This window comes from Hyla sarda, chromosome 5, assembly GCF_029499605.1.
Source record: "Hyla sarda isolate aHylSar1 chromosome 5, aHylSar1.hap1, whole genome shotgun sequence".
Classification (NCBI taxonomy): Eukaryota; Metazoa; Chordata; class Amphibia; order Anura; family Hylidae; genus Hyla; species Hyla sarda.
Window position 1 is genome coordinate 187,019,264 of NC_079193.1, and position 18,438 is coordinate 187,037,701.

The 18,438-nt window shown below is 43.4% G+C and overlaps 1 protein-coding gene across 1 annotated transcript in view; it reads right to left on the minus strand.

Moving 5' to 3' along the window:
- Positions 1–18,438, minus strand: part of GABBR2 (gamma-aminobutyric acid type B receptor subunit 2) — a 659,326-nt gene that overhangs the window by 94,647 nt on the left and 546,241 nt on the right. The window lies entirely within an intron of this gene.

The following is an 18,438-nucleotide window of genomic DNA, read 5'->3' on the forward strand; positions in this document are numbered from 1 at the left end:
GAACAACCAGGCCTCTTCCTAGAGCTGGACACCCCACAAATTTAAGTAATCAGGGGAGAACGGGTTTGGTAAGAGAAATGACAGAGAACCCAATGGTCACTCTGGTTGAGATCTAAAGCTCCTATGTGCAGATGGGAAAAATGTTCAAAAGGTCTACCAAAAGGCTTTATGACAGTGGCCAAAAAGAACCATCTCCTCAGTAAAAGACACATAAAGGCCAGCCTGGAGTTTGCTAGAAAGCACCTAAAGGAGACCTTAAAATGTCTTTCCACCAATGGTCCATATTAAACATGACAGAGATTGAGAGGATCTTCTGAGAATAATAGCAGAAAATCCCCAATTGCAGGTTTGCAAACCATGCACCATCATAACCAGAAGACTGGAGGCTAAAATAGTTGTCAAAGGTGCCTTAACTGAGTAAAGAGTCTATATACGTATGTCAATGCAGCATTTTAGTATTTAATTTTTATTTACTACACTCAGCAGGTGAATACATCTCCCACTTAATTAGGTAGAAGCACTGGTAGGTATGCAATATCCTCAGAAGGTAGAAGCCCCCCAGTAGGTAGATAATTCCCAGAATAGGTGGATGCCTTAATAGGTAACCCCCTATCAGGTACATTCCCCCAGTGGGTTTGATTTCATCCCCTTAGGTACATGCTCCAGTAGGTATATAATAGCCCAATTAGGAAGATGGCTATGTAGGTAGGTAATCCGCTCCATTAGGTAGATTTCCCTAAGAAGTAGGTATTCCCCCCAGTATATAGGTAATTCTTCAAGTCCCCAGTAGGTAGGTAATTTGCCTCTAATAGGTAGATACTCCCCCAGTATTTAGGTAACCTCCCACATTAGAAAGATGCCCCAGTAGGTAGGTAACCCCTACATTAGGAAGATTAAGGGAACTGCAGCCTGCCCTCACTTTCAAGGGGCCATAGTACCGAATCAGGTCTTTGTGATATGCTATCAGTGCACTCGGGTACACCCACCATGATGTTTACTTCTCTTACATGTGATTTTTTTCAGTCTAGTCAAAAGAGTAGTCCTTAGTGGTGATGATGATGATATTGGCAGTGCTCAACTATAAAGGAGCAGGGAAATGAATAATCTGTAAATTAGCATCTCATTAGAGATCTCCATTAATGTGATACAATGTTTAAGGATATATATATATATATATATATATATATATATATATATATATATATATATTGTACATATATTCTCATCAGCTGAATATCAAATTCCCTATTATAGACCCTGTTACAATAGATGTTGAAATCAATGATAATTTTATGTTTACAATACGAATATCAAGAACTTGATATCTACACACAAAATATAAGTCACTATCTACAGTAAATCACCAAAATATATTTTATTTCTTAAATTTTAAATGTAGACACAGAATTCTTGTTATTTTGATTATTAGCCACCGAAACACAATTTTGCTTCACACTTGACTGTAATTCATTGTGTACATAAGGCAACCAAACATGCCATGCCCATTCATGCATGAAAAATACGCAGCTGAGCATCAATTCCCTAGATAAATGTGTTTCCATAGTAGGTTAATCAAAGTATATGTCTTGCTGGAAATCTATTAAAGCTTTCCAACACAATTTTATGCACTAAATCCTATGTCACTTGGTTGCTGTACTATTATCTACCAACTGAATTATGAATTCTTATTAAAAATTTTTTATAAAGGATATGTACAATTCTTCAGAATTATAACAGTTATTAATATTGTAGCTGTGAAATCTTGATAAGTAAATAAGCATAGTTTAGAATGATTGATTTTAAAGGGGTATTCCAGGAAAAAACTTTTTTTTTATATCAACTGGCTCCAGAAAGTTAAATAGATTTGTAAATTACTTCTATTAAAAAATCTTAATCCTTTCAATAATTATCAGCTGCTGAAGTTGAGTTGTTGTTTTCTGTCTGGCAACCGTGCTCTCTGCTGACATCTCTGCTTGTCTCGGGGACTGCACAGAGTAGAAGAGGTTTGCTATGGGGATTTGCTTCTAATTTGCTTCCAGAGACACGTTCAGAGAGCACTTAGACAGAAAAGAACAACTCAACTTCTGCAGCTCATAAGTACTGAAAGGATTAAGATTTTTTAATAGAAGTAATTTATAAATCTAGCAAGCAAGGGAAGTCAGCTCACACGACCCGTCCGCACGGCAAATCTCCAATGCAACGCAAGTAGCCAGCAGTAAAAGAACTTCACTTTATTTCATGATAAGACATCAATAAAAGCTCTCAAACGGCAGTCCGTAAAAACAGGAACGCTGTAACATGCATGACGACGTTTCTGGTCTTGCGACCTTTATCAAATGCAATGAACTGGTGGCATGGGATAAAATATATGGGATCCAGACAGGTGTAGGTCATTGAGACTGCTGATAGTGGAGGAGGAGTAAAGCTTCCAAACCTCCAACCAAAATATACACCAGTCAACCCCCATGAGACCACCTGAAAGGACCCATATCCCATGATCCACGCACAATAGATTAAGTTGCAAGATATAATCAATCTTAAAGAGAAAAATGTACACAAGAAAATAAAAGGAAGACACAAACAAATGAAACACGCAGAAGTGTGAACAGATGCCAAAAACAAAACTAAACACAGTCAGTGGATGTTAATGGTGGAGGATTAGATCGGTTTTGAGATTTAACCCTTGCGGAAAACATGTATGCAATAGGTAAATCCAATATACTTCTTTTGAACGAAGGATTTTTTCCTTATCCCCTCCTCTGTCAGATACACTGACAGTTTCTATGCCCTGGAAATGGAAACTGTTCACATCACCAGAATGGATCTCTTTAAAATGTTTGGATACTGCAGATATATTCATGTTCACTGTGGACTTAGCCCCTCTCAAATGTTCGATCTGATAGTGCTGCCTATGTATGATAATTTACATGTGTCACAACATATGTGGTAAACTCCAAATGTGGTCTGGCAGTTGATGAACTGTTTAATTTTAACCTCTTAAGGACCCAGAACGTATGGGTACGTTCTGGGTCCCGGTCCTGCGATATAACGCGGGACCCCGCATCATAGCGCGGCAGGCCCGGCGTCATAGCGGGACCCGCCGCTAATAGCGTGCGGCACTGATCGCGGTGTCGTGCGCTATTAACCCTTTAGCCGCGTGCTCAAAGCTGAGCCGCGCGGCTAAAAACGAAAGTGAAAGTTGCTGGTTAGCTCAGGGAGCTGTTCGGGATCGCCGCGGTATAATCGCGGCATCCCGAACAGCTGTAGCACAGGAGGAAGGTCTCTTACATTCCTTCCTGCGCTGTCCGATCTCCGATTGAATGCTTCAAGCCTGAGATCCAGGCTTGAGCATTCAATCGCCGAAAACACTGATTGATCCATTCCTATGGAGATGGATCAATCAGTGTAAAAGATCAGTTAATGCAATGTTATAGCCCCGTATAGGAGCTATAATATGGCATAAGAAAAGTGTAAAAAAAAATCATTAGCCCTTTCAATTAGCCCTTCCCCTAATAAGTTTGAATCACCTGGCATTTCCAAGAATAAAAAAAACACAGTGTAAATAAAAATAAACATGTGGTATCACCGCGTGCGGAAATGTGCGAATTATAAAAATATACCGCTTTTTAAACTGCACGTTCAATGGCGTACGCGCAAAAAAATTCAAAAGTCCAAAATAGCGCATTTTTGATCACTTTTTATACCACAAAAATATAAATGAATAAAAAGTGATCAAAAAGTCTGATTAGAACAAAAATGGTACCGTTAAAATTTTCAGATCACGGCGCAAAAAATGAGCCCTCATAGCGCCCTGAACACAGAAAAATAAAAACGTTATAGGGGTCAGAAGATGACCATTTTAAATGTATAAATGTTCCTGCATGTATTCATGATTTTTTTCTGAAGTGATACAAAATCAAACCTATATAAGTAGGGTATCATTTTAACCGTATGGACCTAAAGAATAAAGATAAGGTATCATTTTTGCCGAAAAATGTACTGCGTAAAAACTGAAGCCCCCAAAACTTACAAAATAGTGTTTTTTCATCAATTTTGTCGCACATTGATTTTTTTTCCCGTTTCACCGTAGATTTTTGGGTAAAATGACTAATGTCATTACAAAGTAGAATTAGTGATGCAAAAAATAAGCCATCATATAGAATTTTAGGGAAACATTTTAAAGAGTAATGATTTTTTAAAGTTAAGGAGGAAAAATTGAAAATGAAAAAATGGAAAAAGCCTGGGTCCTTAAGGGGTTAAACTTATTGCCATCTTTGCCGATGACCTAATTGGATTTAACAGCATATTTAAATGTGACACAGCGGGCCAAGCCGCACTTGAAAAAAACGCACATAGACAGCCACCTATCATAATTTACAAATCTGTTTAACTTTCGGGAGACAGTTGATATATAGAAAAAAGTTTTTTCCTGGAATACCCCTTTAATTCTAAGTCTTCATCTTCCAACACAAGATAAAATCACCAATGATGATTTTTCTGCTGAGTTTCTCCTGCTCTATAACATGCTGCCTGTAGATCTGACTGCATTTAAATAGAATCTATCTACCGTATATACTCGAGTATAAGCCGAGTTTTTCAGCACGATTTTTCGTGCTGAAAACACCCCCCTCGGCTTATACTCGAGTGAACTCCCCCACCCGCAGTGGTCTTCAACCTGCGGACTTCCAGAGGTTTCAAAACTACATCTCCCAGCAAGCCCGGGCAGCCATCGGCTGTCCGGGCTTGCTGGGAGTTGTAGTTTTGAAACCTCCGGAGGTCCGCAGGTTGAAGACCACTGCGGCCTTCAACATCATCCAGCCCCCTCTCACCCCCTTTAGTTCTGAATACTCACCTCCGCTCGGCGCTGGTCCGGTCCTGCAGGACTGTCCGGAGAGGAGGTGGTCCGGTGAGGAGGTGGTCCGGGCTTCTATCTTCACCGGGGAGGCCTCTTCTAAGCGCTTCGGGCCCGGCCTCAGAATAGTCACGTTGCCGTGACAACGACGCAGAGGTGCGTTCATTGCCAACGTACTTTTGCGTCATTGTCAAGGCAACGCCTCTATTCCGGGCCGGAAGCGCGGAGAAGAGGCGCCCCCGGTGAAGATAGCAGCCTGGACCACCTCCTCACCGGACAGCCCTGCAGGACCGGACCAGCGCCGAGCGGAGGTGAGTACTCAGAACTAAAGGGGGTGAGAGGGGGGCTGGATGATGTTGAAGGCCGCAGTGGTCTTCAACCTGCGGACCTCCGGAGGTTTCAAAACTACAACTCCCAGCAAGCCCGGACAGCCGATGGCTGCCCGGGCTTGCTGGGAGTTGTAGTTTTGAAACCTCTGGAGGTCCGCAGGTTGAAGACCACTGAGGGCGAATGATGAGAAGAGGATGATGAAGGGGGGGTGTGGGGATGATGAAGGGGGGTGGGGATGATGAAGGGGGGGGGGTGTGGGATGATTACAAGGGGATGATGAAGGGGGATGTGTGGGATGATGACAAGGGGATGATGAAGGGGGGATGTGTGGGATGATGACAAGGGGATGATGAAGGGGGGATGTGTGGGATGATGACAAGGGGATGATGAAGGGGGGATGTGTGGGATGATAAGGGGATGATGAAGGGGGGATGTGTGGGATGATGACAAGGGGATGATGATGAGGATGTTAATGACGGGTCTGGATGATGACAGGGGGGGATGAGGTATTTCCCACCCTAGGCTTATACTCGAGTCAATAACTTTTCCTGGGATTTTGGGTTGAAATTAGGGGTCTCGGCTTATACTCGGGTCGGCTTATACTCGAGTATATACGGTAAGTAAATTGCATTTTTATGTTAACAATTTCAAATATTTTGGTAGTGCCTGTCTCCATTATCATGTAAAGAAAATATAAATATATATATAAAAAGATCAAAATAAAAAAACAGATACAATATAAAACCTAAAGATTTAATAAGATATTACCTTTATTCCCGCATAGCAACTTTACTTCACATTACAATCTGCATATGTTTTTCTACACAATTTTTGCATCCATTTTACAAGCATTGTGCATTCTATATGCTGTGTACGAGCAATTCAAAGTGGTCAACTGGTGACGTTTACTGGGTGACCTGTTAATTCAAATGCATTTTGACTCTTATATTGTAATTAAATATCGCAGTGAAGTGATGGGAGAAAAGCTTTTAATAATATTGATTTTCAGATCTGGAGAGCTTTTTATGGTGTCTTGACCCCGATTTAAATTCTGAATGTATGCCATCTGCAGACTAAATGTGAAATCCCTAATTATTTTCTCAGTAAATTCCTGGGTTACAGTACTCAGTATATGCCTCTGTCTAAATAGATAGGGGGATTCAAAAAGGATGGTGCAAAAGTAAAGGCCTGTAGTTAAAGAATCAGTGGTAAATGGCTAGTGACTGAAAATCAAAGCAAAACTGACTTAGTTGCCAATGGCAACCAATCACAGCTCAGCTTTTAATTTTTAAAAGCCAATTAGAAATATGCATACATAGTGTGACATAAGATGAAGCTTAAAGGGATACTCCACTGGCCAGCGTTCGGAACTAAATGCTCCGAACGCTATTTTTGCACTGCGGTGGTCGACCACGCCCCTCATAATGTCATGGTCACGCCCCCTCAATTCAAGTCAATGGGAGTGGGCGTGGCGGCCACCACGACCCCTCCCATTGACTTGCATTGAGGGGGCGGGGCCATGAGATCACGAGGGGCGTGGCCGACCCTTGCATCGTGAAAATAGCATTCAGAGCATTTACTTCCGAACGCTGGCCAGTGGAGTACCTATTTAAATCAAGAAAAAGCTCTTTTTGTGTCGGAGTTTGCAGGAATGGGGTCTGTTCCGACAGTACAGAGAAAATTTCAGAATAAATTGAGTAAATGTGCTCTGCATAGAGGGTGTTTGTCATGGGAAAAGTCCAGGCTGTCCAAAGGCTCCAGAAGAGAAAGCAGGATGGTGCACCTTCACATTTCTGTTAGGATGATTACTGATACCTGAATGAATCTCTGGTGACTGACTGTTTCTGATGTGACCGATCCAATGTTGCTCTGGTCTCCATGATCTCCATGCATCAAGTACTCAATCTATCTGCCCCCACCCCCCAGTCACAGGATCTGTACTACAAGAGACAAAGCATATATATGGAAATGCTGGCACACATCTAGACAGAACTGGACTACCGACTAAACAGCTTCCATGTCAACAATTAAACTGACATTTAATGAGGATAAGTGCAATATATTGCACCTAGGCGTAAAGACCCAAGGGCAAATGATAAAGTCCTAACCTCAGTATCTGAGGAAAGGGATTTAGGGGTGATTTTTCAGAAGACTTAAAGATAAGCAGACAATAGAGCACGAAATGCTAGCAGAATGCTTGGGTGTATAGGAAGCGATATCAGCAGTAGAAAGAGGGAAAAACTCATTCCGCTATACAGAGTACGGGTGAGACCTCACTTGGAGTAGTGTGCACAGTGCTAGAGACCATGGCAGAAATTTGTCAAAGGATTTACATGTTTTGGGGGTTTAAAAAGTGGGTTAATGTGTAGCAGGATTTGTCTCAGAGTTAAAATTGTGACTTTTCCTGTGACTTTTGGTATGCAAAAGAAATTATGGTGTGTTGTTATACACAGATTTGTAGTAACCTTAATACAGTGGTAATGGATTTGTCACAGAGTTTGTTGCAGTGCCCTCAATTTGTCCTAAATCTACATAGGATCAGACTTGTCTTACAAAACTGGCTGTGGGCTGCATTTGTAAGAAGACACATTTTGGCGCAAACAGGTTAAAAAGTCGCAGAGAAGACACCATACAAACTTGTGTACTTGAGAAAAAATGTGTACTAGCCCCATATTTATCATACGCCCTACAAAATTTGATACATTTGGTGAACGTACACATTTTCCACCACACAAATTAAAGGTGTAACATTCACCTACACCATCCTTGATAAATTCCTCCCAGTATCTCCAGAAGGATATAGATATTTTGAAGAGAGTTCAGAGAAGAATTACTAAACTAGTACATGGACTACTGGATAAAACTTACCAGGAAAGGTTAAAGGACCTGTATAGCTTAGAAGAAAGAAGAGACAGAGGGGATATGATAGAAACTTTTAAATATATAAGGCTATCCTTCATATATGATAGGGCCAGGGACTATTGATAGTATTCAGGATAATGGTAAGACTGGATGGATCGAATGGCTTTTATATGCCGACACGTTCTATGTTTCTATAAGTTCACATAGATAAACACAATGGACACTTAGGGCACTAGATATATACTTAGGGCACTGTTATATGGCCCGACACCAATCGGGGGAATTTATTAAATTTGACAGCAACCATCAGCTCCAGGAAAGGGACAAATGGAGATGACAGATTCCCTTCAAGAAAGGACACATATGTACAACTATGGGGACATATAGCAAACTTTGAAAGGAGACCTTGCTTGGCAATGCGAGCTATAATCAACATAGGTGTGACAGAAAGGAAGTTTATGGATATCATGGTCACTGTTCTGCTCCTTGTGTGGTTTTCTCACTTCTTTGGCCATTAAGAGCTTCATTATACTGTTCACTTCTCACTCTAGTATTCTTCAACTGACCCTTTGGCTTTAGGAATCATTTAACCATTTAATTCTGCATATCGGAGAAGATGCAGAAGCAGAGGGTTGTGCTGGTGTGGCAGCACACAGAGAGGAGGAGGATCTATATTCTTCTTATTGTCATTGTATGATTTTAGGTGGCCCCATTGTGAAGGACAACATGGATATTAACTTGTCATAACGGATGGAGACACAAACTTGCTCTCTGATAGTCACACATGGGAGGGATTTTATTTCTTTGTAGAAAAGAAGTTAAAAGATAAGAAATTGCTGATCTTGTCCCATTTCTGATCGTAATAAGGCCATGATTAGAGATGAGCGAATTTTTGAAAAATTCGATTCGCCCAATTTTCCGAAAATATTTGGTTTGATACAAATTTTTTTGGGCCGAATCGCTGTTAAAAATGGCTATTTCCGGGCTACAGAGAGCCTCAATAGGGGTGTAGAACACTTTGCCTTGTCGTAGCACCCATAGGGAGTGTGCTGTATTAGTGTAAAAATAATACTGTTATTCAATAGGACATGCAGATTACAGGTGTCGCTAATAGAATCACTGCCGCACGGCCGCACAATGACAGAGCCTGGTAATTGGAATGAGCAAACTTTAAATCCTTTTTTTAGGACGCATAAGAGGGCAAGTCTGGTGCCAGCAGCCACGGTAATTCTGGCTCCAATAGTGTAAATTTGCTGCAGTGTATAAGTTGCTGCAGTGAAAAAGCTAGTACTTGTATCTTAAAATCGAGCTGGCAGTCCGCCACGAGGCCAGCTACCGCCTGTCCCAGCTCCTGCCTCTCAGCACACCCCCATGCTCATGACTGAATGTCCACTTGAAAAGGGAGGGACTGCAAGAGCACATTCAGCTTCTGCGCGTTGGATGAGTGGGCACATATTGCTATAAGTTGTGGCAGTGAAAAAGCTCGCACTTGTATCTTAAAATTGAGCTGGCGGTCCGCCGAGACCAGCTACCGCCTGTCCCAGCCCCTGCCTCTCAGTGTCCACTTGAAAAGGGAGGGACTGCAGCACCAGCAACTTGGACAGGAGCACATTCAGCTTCTGTGCCATTGGACGAGTTGGTGCATACTGCTATAAGTTGCTGCAGTGAAAAAGCTCATACTTGGATCTTAGCCTCTTAAGGACCCAGGGCGTATGGGTATGTCCTGGGTCCCGGTCCTGCGATATAACGCGGGGTCACACGGTGACCCCGCATCATATAGCAGCGGGTCCCGGTGTCATAGTGAAGCCAGGACCCGCCTCTAATAGCGCGCGGCACTGATCGCGGTGCCGCGCGCTATTAACCCTATAGCCGCGCGCTCAAAGCTGAGCCGCGCGGCTAAAAACGAAAGTAAAAGTGCCCGGCTAGCTCAGGGAGCTGTTCAGGATCGCCGCGGTATAATCGCGGCATCCCGAACAGCTGTAGCACAGGAGGAGGTCTTCTTACCTTCTCCTGCGCTGTCCGATCGCCGAATGAATGCTTCAAGCCTGAGATCCAGGTTTGAGCATTCAATCGCCGAAAAAACTGATTAATTCATTCCTTTAGAGATGGATCAATTAGTGTAAAAGATCAGTTAATGCAATGTTATAGCCCCCTATAGGAGCTATAATATTGCATAAGAAAAGTGTAAAAAAATCATTAACCCTTCCCTAATAAAAGTTTGAAGCACCCAGCATTTCCAAGAATAAAAAAACCCAGTGTAAATAAAAATAAACATGTGGTATCGCAGCATGCGGAAAAGTCCGAATTATAAAAATATACAGCTTTTTAAACCGCACGTTCAATGGCGTACGCGCAAAAAAATTCAAAAGTCCAAAATAGCACATTTTTGATCACTTTTTATACCACAAAAAAGTGAATAAAAAGTGATCAAAAAGTCTGATCAGAAGAAAAATGGTACCGCTAAAAACTTCAGATCACGGTGCAAAAAATGAGCCCGTATAGCGCCCTGAACACAGAAAAATAAAAAAAGTTATAGGGGTCAGAAGATGACCATTTTAAACATATACATTTTCTTGCATGTATTCATGATTTTTTTCTGAAGTGATACAAAATTAAACCTATACAAGTTGGGTATAATTTTAACCGTATGGAACTACAGAATAAAGATAAGGTATCATTTTTGCCGAAAAATGTACTGCGTAGAAACGGAAGCCCCCAAAACTTACAAAATAGTGTTTTTTCATCAATTTTGTCGCACATTGATTTTTTTTCCCGTTTCACCGTGGATTTTTGGGTAAAATGACTAATGTCATTACAAAGTAGAATTAGTGATGCAAAAAATAAGCCATCATATAGAATTTTAGGTGAAAATTTTAAAGAGTTATGATTTTTTAAAGTTAAGGAGGAAAAATTGAAAATGAAAAAACGGAAAAAGCCTGGGTCCTTAAGGGGTTAAAATGGAGCTGGCAGTCTGCCACGAGGCCAGCTACTGCCTGTCCCAGCCATTGCCTCTCAGTTCCCCCCCCCCATGCTCTTGACTTAGTGTCCCGGGTGCTTGAAGCGTTTACTTTGAAAAAATAATGTCAAACTACAGGATTAATGTAACAAGAATATCACATGGCATCACAATGAGAGAGCCGGCATCACATGGCATCACAATGAGGGGGCAGCAGCATGAGGAGATCAAAGGGCGGCACTATGATAGAGCCTGGATGTGGCAGCAGTATGAGGAGCTCCAAACTGTTTCTTTGGATTCTTGTGGTAATTCCAGAGATAACATATGCAAAAGTCGTGAATCACCTGTGGGGTATTAAGGTTCACTTTACCCCTTGTTATGTTCCCCGAGGGGTCTAGTTTCCAAAATGGTATGCCATGTGTTTTTTTTTTGCTGTCCTGGCACCATAGGGGCTTCCTAAAGGTGACATGCCCCCCAAATACCATTTGTCGCTCCTTCCCTTCTGAGCCCTCTACTGTGCCCGCCGAACACTTTACATAGACATATGAGGTATGTCCTTACTCGAGAGAAATTGGGTTTCAAATACAAGTAAAAATTTTCTACTTTTTACCCCTTGCAAAAATTCAAAAATTGGGTCTACAAGAACATGCGAGTGTAAAAAATGAAGATTTTGAATTTTCTCCTTCACTTTGCTGCTATTCCTGTGAAACACCTAAAGGGTTAAAACACTTACTGAATGTCATTTTGAATACTTTGAGGGGTGCAGTTTTTATAATGGGGTCATTTGTGGGGTATTTCTAAGATGAAGACCCTTCAAATCCACTTCAAAACTGAACTGGTCACTGAAAAATAGGGAGTTTGAAAATTTTGTGAAACATTTAAAAATTGCTGCTGAACTTTGAAGCCCTCTGGTGTCTACCAAAAGTAAAAACTCATACATTTTATGATGCAAACATAAAGTAGACATATTGTATATGTGAACCAAAAAAACATTTATTTTGAATATCTATTTTCCTTACAAGCAGAGTGCTTCAAAGTTAGAAAAATGCAAAATTTTCATTTTTTTCATCAAATTTGGGGATTTTTCACCAAGAAAGGATGCAAGTTACCATAAAATTTTACCACTATTTTACCAGAATATGTCACGAAAAAACAATCTCGGAATCAGAATGTGAAAAAGCATCCCAGAGTTATTAATGTTTAAAGTGACAGTGGTCAGATGTGAAAAAAACGCTCTGGTCCTTAAGGTGTAAAATGGCCTGGTCCTTAAGGGGTTAAGGAGAGTTCCACTTCAAGATCACATGGGGGCACATTGACAGAGCCTAGAGGTGGCAGCAGCAGCCTGACGAGACCATAGGGGCTCATAATTGAAAAGATTAACCTCTTAAGGACCCAGGGCATACCTGTACGCCCTGAGTCTGCTCCTTTTCTATAACACAGGGCCACGGCGTGGCCCCGCATCATAGCGGGTCGGGCCCAGACTCTAACGACGGCCGGGACCCGTGGCTAATAGCGCGCACCAATGATCGCTGTGTCGCTCGATATAAACCCTTTAGACGTGGCGTTCCGAAGTTGATCGCCGCATCTAAAGTGAAAGTAAACTATCCTCGGCTAGCTTAGTGGGCTGTTCGGGACTGCTGTGGTGTCCCGGACCGCTGGAGGACACAAGGAGGGTGCCCACCTTCCTCCTGTGTGTCCTATCGCCGATGGACTGATCAGTGCCTGAGATCCAGGCATGAGCAGTCAAGCGGCAGAATCATTGATCAATGTTATCCTATTGGATAACAATGATCAATGTAAAAGATCAGTTTGTGCAGTGTTATATCCCCCTATGGGGGCTTTAACATTGCAAAAAAAAAAGTGAAAAAAAAAATGTTAATAAAGAAAGATCATTTAACCCCTGCCCTAATAAAAGCTTGAATCACCCCCCTTTACCCATTAAAAAACAAACTGTGTAAATAAAGATAAACATATGTGGTATTGCCACATGCGGAAATGTCTGAATTATAAAAATATATCCCTAATTAAACCGCACGGTCAATGGCGTACGCGCAAAAAAAATTCAAAGTCCAAAATAGCGTATTTTTGGTCACTTTTTATATCATGAAAAAATTTATAAAAATAGATCAAAAAGTCCAATCAATAAAAAAAGCATTACGTAAAACTTAACTTTTAATATTATTCTTAGGATAACATTTTTTTTAAATCAAACAAAAGGAAAGGTGTGCAAAAAACACCATGTGCCACCTACACCACCAAGTATTGATGTGATGCAAAGACCTCAAAAAGGTGGAAGGCAACAATGTATGGTCCATTGTCACAGTGAAAACGTCCTCTGTAAGGCCCTACTCTCGCCCTATTAATTCCCTTCTTGGCAATTGTTACTCGCCCTAAAAAGGACAACCCCACACAGGAACCTCTCCCTATTTCCACCTAAAAAACAATTGCCATTTCCCAGGGTTTTTAGGTGGAAATAGGGAGAGGTTCCTGTGTGGGGCCTCCCTTTTTAGGACGAGTAACACTTGCCTCCAAAAGATGGAAGGGAACAAAGTATGGTCCATTGTAATAGGTGGGTGTAAAAACTTTCCCTGTAAGGCCTTACTCTTGCCCTATTAATTCCCTTCTTGGCAAGTGTTACTCGCCCTAAAAAGGGCAGCCCCACACAGGAACCTCTCCCTATTTCCACCTAAAAACCCTGGGAAATGGCAATGTTTTTAGGTGGTAATGGGGAGAGGTTCCTGTGTGGGGCCACCCATTTTGGAGCGAGTAACACTTGCCAAGAAGAGAATTAATAGTGCGAGAGTAGGGCCTTACAGGCGAAGTTTTTACCCCCACCTGTTCCAATGAACCCAATGTTGTTCCCTTCCACCTTTCTGAGGTCTTTGTACCACATCAATACTTGGTTGTGTAGGTGGCACATGGTGTTTTTTGCACACCTTTCCTTTTGTTAGATTTCAAACATTTTTTGGGTCCATACATTTTATCCTAAGAAAAGCTAATGCATATCCTCAATACTTGTGGTCTGATGTGGAGGAATTTCTGTAACTGGGGAGCAGCGCCTTAAATATGTTTAGCACTATCTATATTTGTGAAGTGTTGGTGTGGCACCATGGTCAATCTACTCTGATGCATCAGGCATTGGTGGGTGGAAATCCTGGCTGATCCATGCCTGATTCATCTTCCCAATGGTCAGTCTCTCCCCATTTTTGGTGTACAGACAAGTTCTCCCTGGGGTTACTATAGCCCCCGCTGCACTAAACACCCGCTCTGATGGCACACTACTGGACGGGCAGGACAGCTTTTCCAGGGCAAACTTTGCTAGTTGTGGCCACAAATCAAGTTTGGCTGCCCAGAAGTCCAGCGGATCTTCAAGGTGTGCTGGCATGGCCATGTCAAGGTATGCCCCCACCTGCGGGTTCAGGTCCTGCTCAAGGTCTACCTGCTGCTGATGAGTTGCTTCACTATGCGGGTGAAGAAAGCTACTCATCAGCGACTGTAGACTCAGGCTGCTGCTGATGGAGCTAGTACTGCTCCTGCCACCCCACCCCCCTCCCCAGCAGCCATGGCAGTGGAATGTGAGAGCAGTGGGCCCCCCAAGTCAGACCTGCGAGAGGATGGACGATGGTGCAGATAGGCATTGGCCAACTGACCACTTAGGATGTCTCTGTAGTAGGTCAGTTTGTCCTCCCTTTCAGTGGGTGTAAAAAAGTCATCCCACTGCCGATTGGTGACAATTTGGCAGTCACAATACAAGCAAGTAAGCATGTATTGTGCCATTTGTGTAAGTGACTCGGAGGGACTCCCTGCCTCCATCTTCACTGCATACTGCCTGGGCTCTCTGTCTCGTCTGCCTCATCACCCTGTAGCTCCACAGGCTGCTCCTGTTCCTCCTCTCCTGTCAGATGACTATAAAAACAACCCATTTTGTGAAACATTGCCTGGGCTCCGCTGTCCCCCTCCTCCTCCTCTTCCAGGTGCATGCACGGTTTCCTTCCCATCGTTAAGATGTCTTGCAGATGGGGGGAACACTTTAGGAACCGCTTGACAACCAGATTGAACACGTGTGCCATGCAGGGCTCGGGCTTCCTTGACCCAGCGCAGACAAGATGTTCTTCCTGTTGTCAGTCACCATGGTTCCCATTTCCAGTTTTCGTGGAGAAAGCCATGATTCTATTTCTTGACAAATCACTTTTAGCAGTTCCTCCCCTGTAAAGCCATAAATAGAGATGAGCAAACTTCACAAACTTCTCGGCTTGGCAGTTGATGACTTATCCTGCATAAATTAGTTCAGCTTTCAGGTGCTCCTGTGGGCTGGAAAAGGTGGATACAGTCCTAGGAGACTCTTTCCTAGGACTGTATCCACCTTTTCCAGCCCACCGGAGCACCTGAAAGCTGAACTAATTTATGCAGGATAAGTCATCAACTGCCGAGCCGAGAAGTTCGTGACAAATCGAATTTACTGTAAGTTCGCTTATTTCTAGCCGTAAAGGACATGTATTGTCTCTGACCGTAGTTAAAGCTCCACACATCGGCGCTGCCGTGCACTTTGGTACACACAGACATGCTCAAGGACTGGCCCACCTTCTGTTCCACAAAATTGTGCAGGGCTGGTACTGCATTTTACGCAAAGAAATTATGGCTTTGGACTCTCCACCTCGGCTTGGCACAAGTTATCGGTTTTCTGAAAGGTGCAGAGTCCACCACTTGAAAAGGGAGGGACTGCAGCACCAGCAACTTGGACAGGAGAACATTCAGTTTCTGCACCATTGGATGAGTAGGCGCATACTGCTGTCTCTTGGACATGGCTTGGCTAATGGATTGCTGCCGGAATGACTGACTTGAAGTAGGCGTAGCTGGAGCATCTGGAGCGACTGAAGATGGGTATGACAGACAACTCCCTTCTGATGAGGTGGTGAAGCCTTGGCTGGCTGAAAGAGGGAGCAGCATGCCACTGGGTGCTACAGAAGGTGGACCACCGCATTGGAGCCACGTTTCTCCCAGGCCATTTTATGGTGACATTGCATATGTTGAGGCAGGGCCATAGTGCCAACATTGGGACCCTGGCTACACTTCACCTTCTGCCGACACATCTTGCATGTGGCAATGTTAACATCCTCTGGATGCTTGATGAAAAACTGCCACACCGCTGAGTAGCAGTTTTTCATCAAGCATCCCCCTTCCAAACAGTCCGCACTGACTACCTCGTGGGCAGGTAGGCTGCCACAAAGCAGGTGGTCTACCCGGGCACGTTTGGCTCCAGACTTCCTGTTGCTGCCACCATGCTGACTCCCAACAATCTTCATCATCGAGTTGTGTCTGCATATCACTGATGTCCTCCTCCGGTTCCTCAACGGTGTCTGCTTCAGAAGCCTGAACGCTCGCAACACCAACTCCCACGCCACTCTTTTCATCACTGTTTGCCCGCCTAGTGGAGGAAGCGGCGGATGTCTCCTCCAATTCTTGGCTGGGCAGTAGCTGCTGACTGTCCTCTAGTAGATCGTCCTCACTAAATGGTGGAGCTGAACCCACAGCATATGATACTTCTGTGGGAGAGGGGACAGCATAGGACAGGGGCAATTTGGAGGACAGGGACTGCCCCCGGGCCATACCAACTGGGGGTTGTGTCTGAGGAACCCACCGACTGTTGACTGGGGGTGTCAGATGTCACTTGGGATGAAGTGGTTAACCAATCAATGACAGCCGATGGTTGCTGGTCGAGACACGACCACTACCTGATTCCAGGAGCTCAGGCCTCTCGCTGTGACTACTGCTGCCACACGCCCCTAGTATGCTACGACCTCTGCCTGCGCCTGATGAATTTAGGCATCTGCCACTCCTCTGTGCATGTCCTGGCACTTCTCTGACTCACATACTTATACACAATACGCTCCACTACACTTACAACTGTGTTAGGCTACTATAACAAGTGTGAAGCTTTGGCTGGCCTTTCACAGCAACTAGGCCCTTATGACTAACAGGAAGAAAATCGTACACCACATAGGTGTACGTACAGTTCACACTTATGAGAGGAGGACTACACGCTCTGCTACAAACTGTATAAGGCTACAAAAACAAGTTTGTAGCTTTGGCTGGCCTTTCACAGCAACTAGGCCCTTATGACTTTAACAGGAATAAAATCGTACAGCACGTAGGTGTACGTACAGTTTACACTTATGAGAGGAGGACTATGCGCTCCACTAACTTTAAACTGTATTAGACTACAGAAACAAGTGTGTAGCTTTTGCTGGCCTTTCACAGTAACTAGGCCCAAATTAGTTTAACAGTAAAATATATAAAGGACATCACATAGGTGTACGTACAGTTTACACTTTTGAGAGGAGGACTATATGCTCCACTACAAACTGTATAAGGCTACAAAAACAAGTGTGTAGCTTTGGCTGGCCTTTCACAGTAACTAGGCCCAAATTAGTTTAACAGGAAAAATATTAAGGACACCACGTAGGTGTACCTACAGTTTACACTTATGAGAGGAGGACAATACACTCCACTACGCTTAAAACTGCATTAGGCCACAAAAACAAGTGTGTAGCTCTGGCTGGCCTTTCACAGTAACTGGCCCAAATTAGTTTAACAGGAAAAAAAAATCGCACATCATGTAGGTGTACATACAGTTTACACTTATGAGAGGAGGGCAATACACTCCACTATGCCTTAAACTGTATTAAGCTACAAAACAAGTGTGTAGCTTTGGCTGGCATTTCACAGTAACTGACCCAAATTAGTTTAACAGGAAAAAAAACGTACACCACTTAGGTGTACTTACAGTTTACACTTATAAGAGACACTAAAAGCAGGTGACTATGGCTTTTAGTGCTCACCCTAACTGGCCCCTATTAACTTTAGAGTTGTTGTACACCCCAGTGCAGCAGTACAGAGTCACTGTGTAGTACACCCAAAAGTGTACTTTATCTCTCTCTCCCTTCCCTGTCACTGCTTTTCTGCAGTGATTTAGGCTTGTAGGGAATTGCTGCTGTAAAGCTGTTTTACTGTGGAACACACACACTACTCTCTCTGTAATAAAAGGCTTAAATGACTTGCTGCAGCAATGGCTGCCAAATATATAGGGCTGTGACATCACAGGGCTGGCTGCTGATAGGCTGCATGTGTTCCTTCCCAGAGTTCCTTGCCCCATGTCCTCACATGTGGAGCCGCCATTTTAGATGCCCTGGAGCTTGAACCGCACTGAATGGAGTTTGACCTCTTAAGGATGCAGGGCGTATGGATACGCCCTGCATTCCAAGTCCTTAAGGACGCAGGGCGTATCATACGCCCATGGGAATTCCGGTCCCCACCGCTAGCCGGTTGGGGACCGGAGCCGGATGCCTGCTGAAATCATTCAGCAGGCATCCCGGCATATCGCCCAGGGGGGTCATTATGCCCCCCCATGTCGGCGATGGCCGCAGATCGCTGGACAATT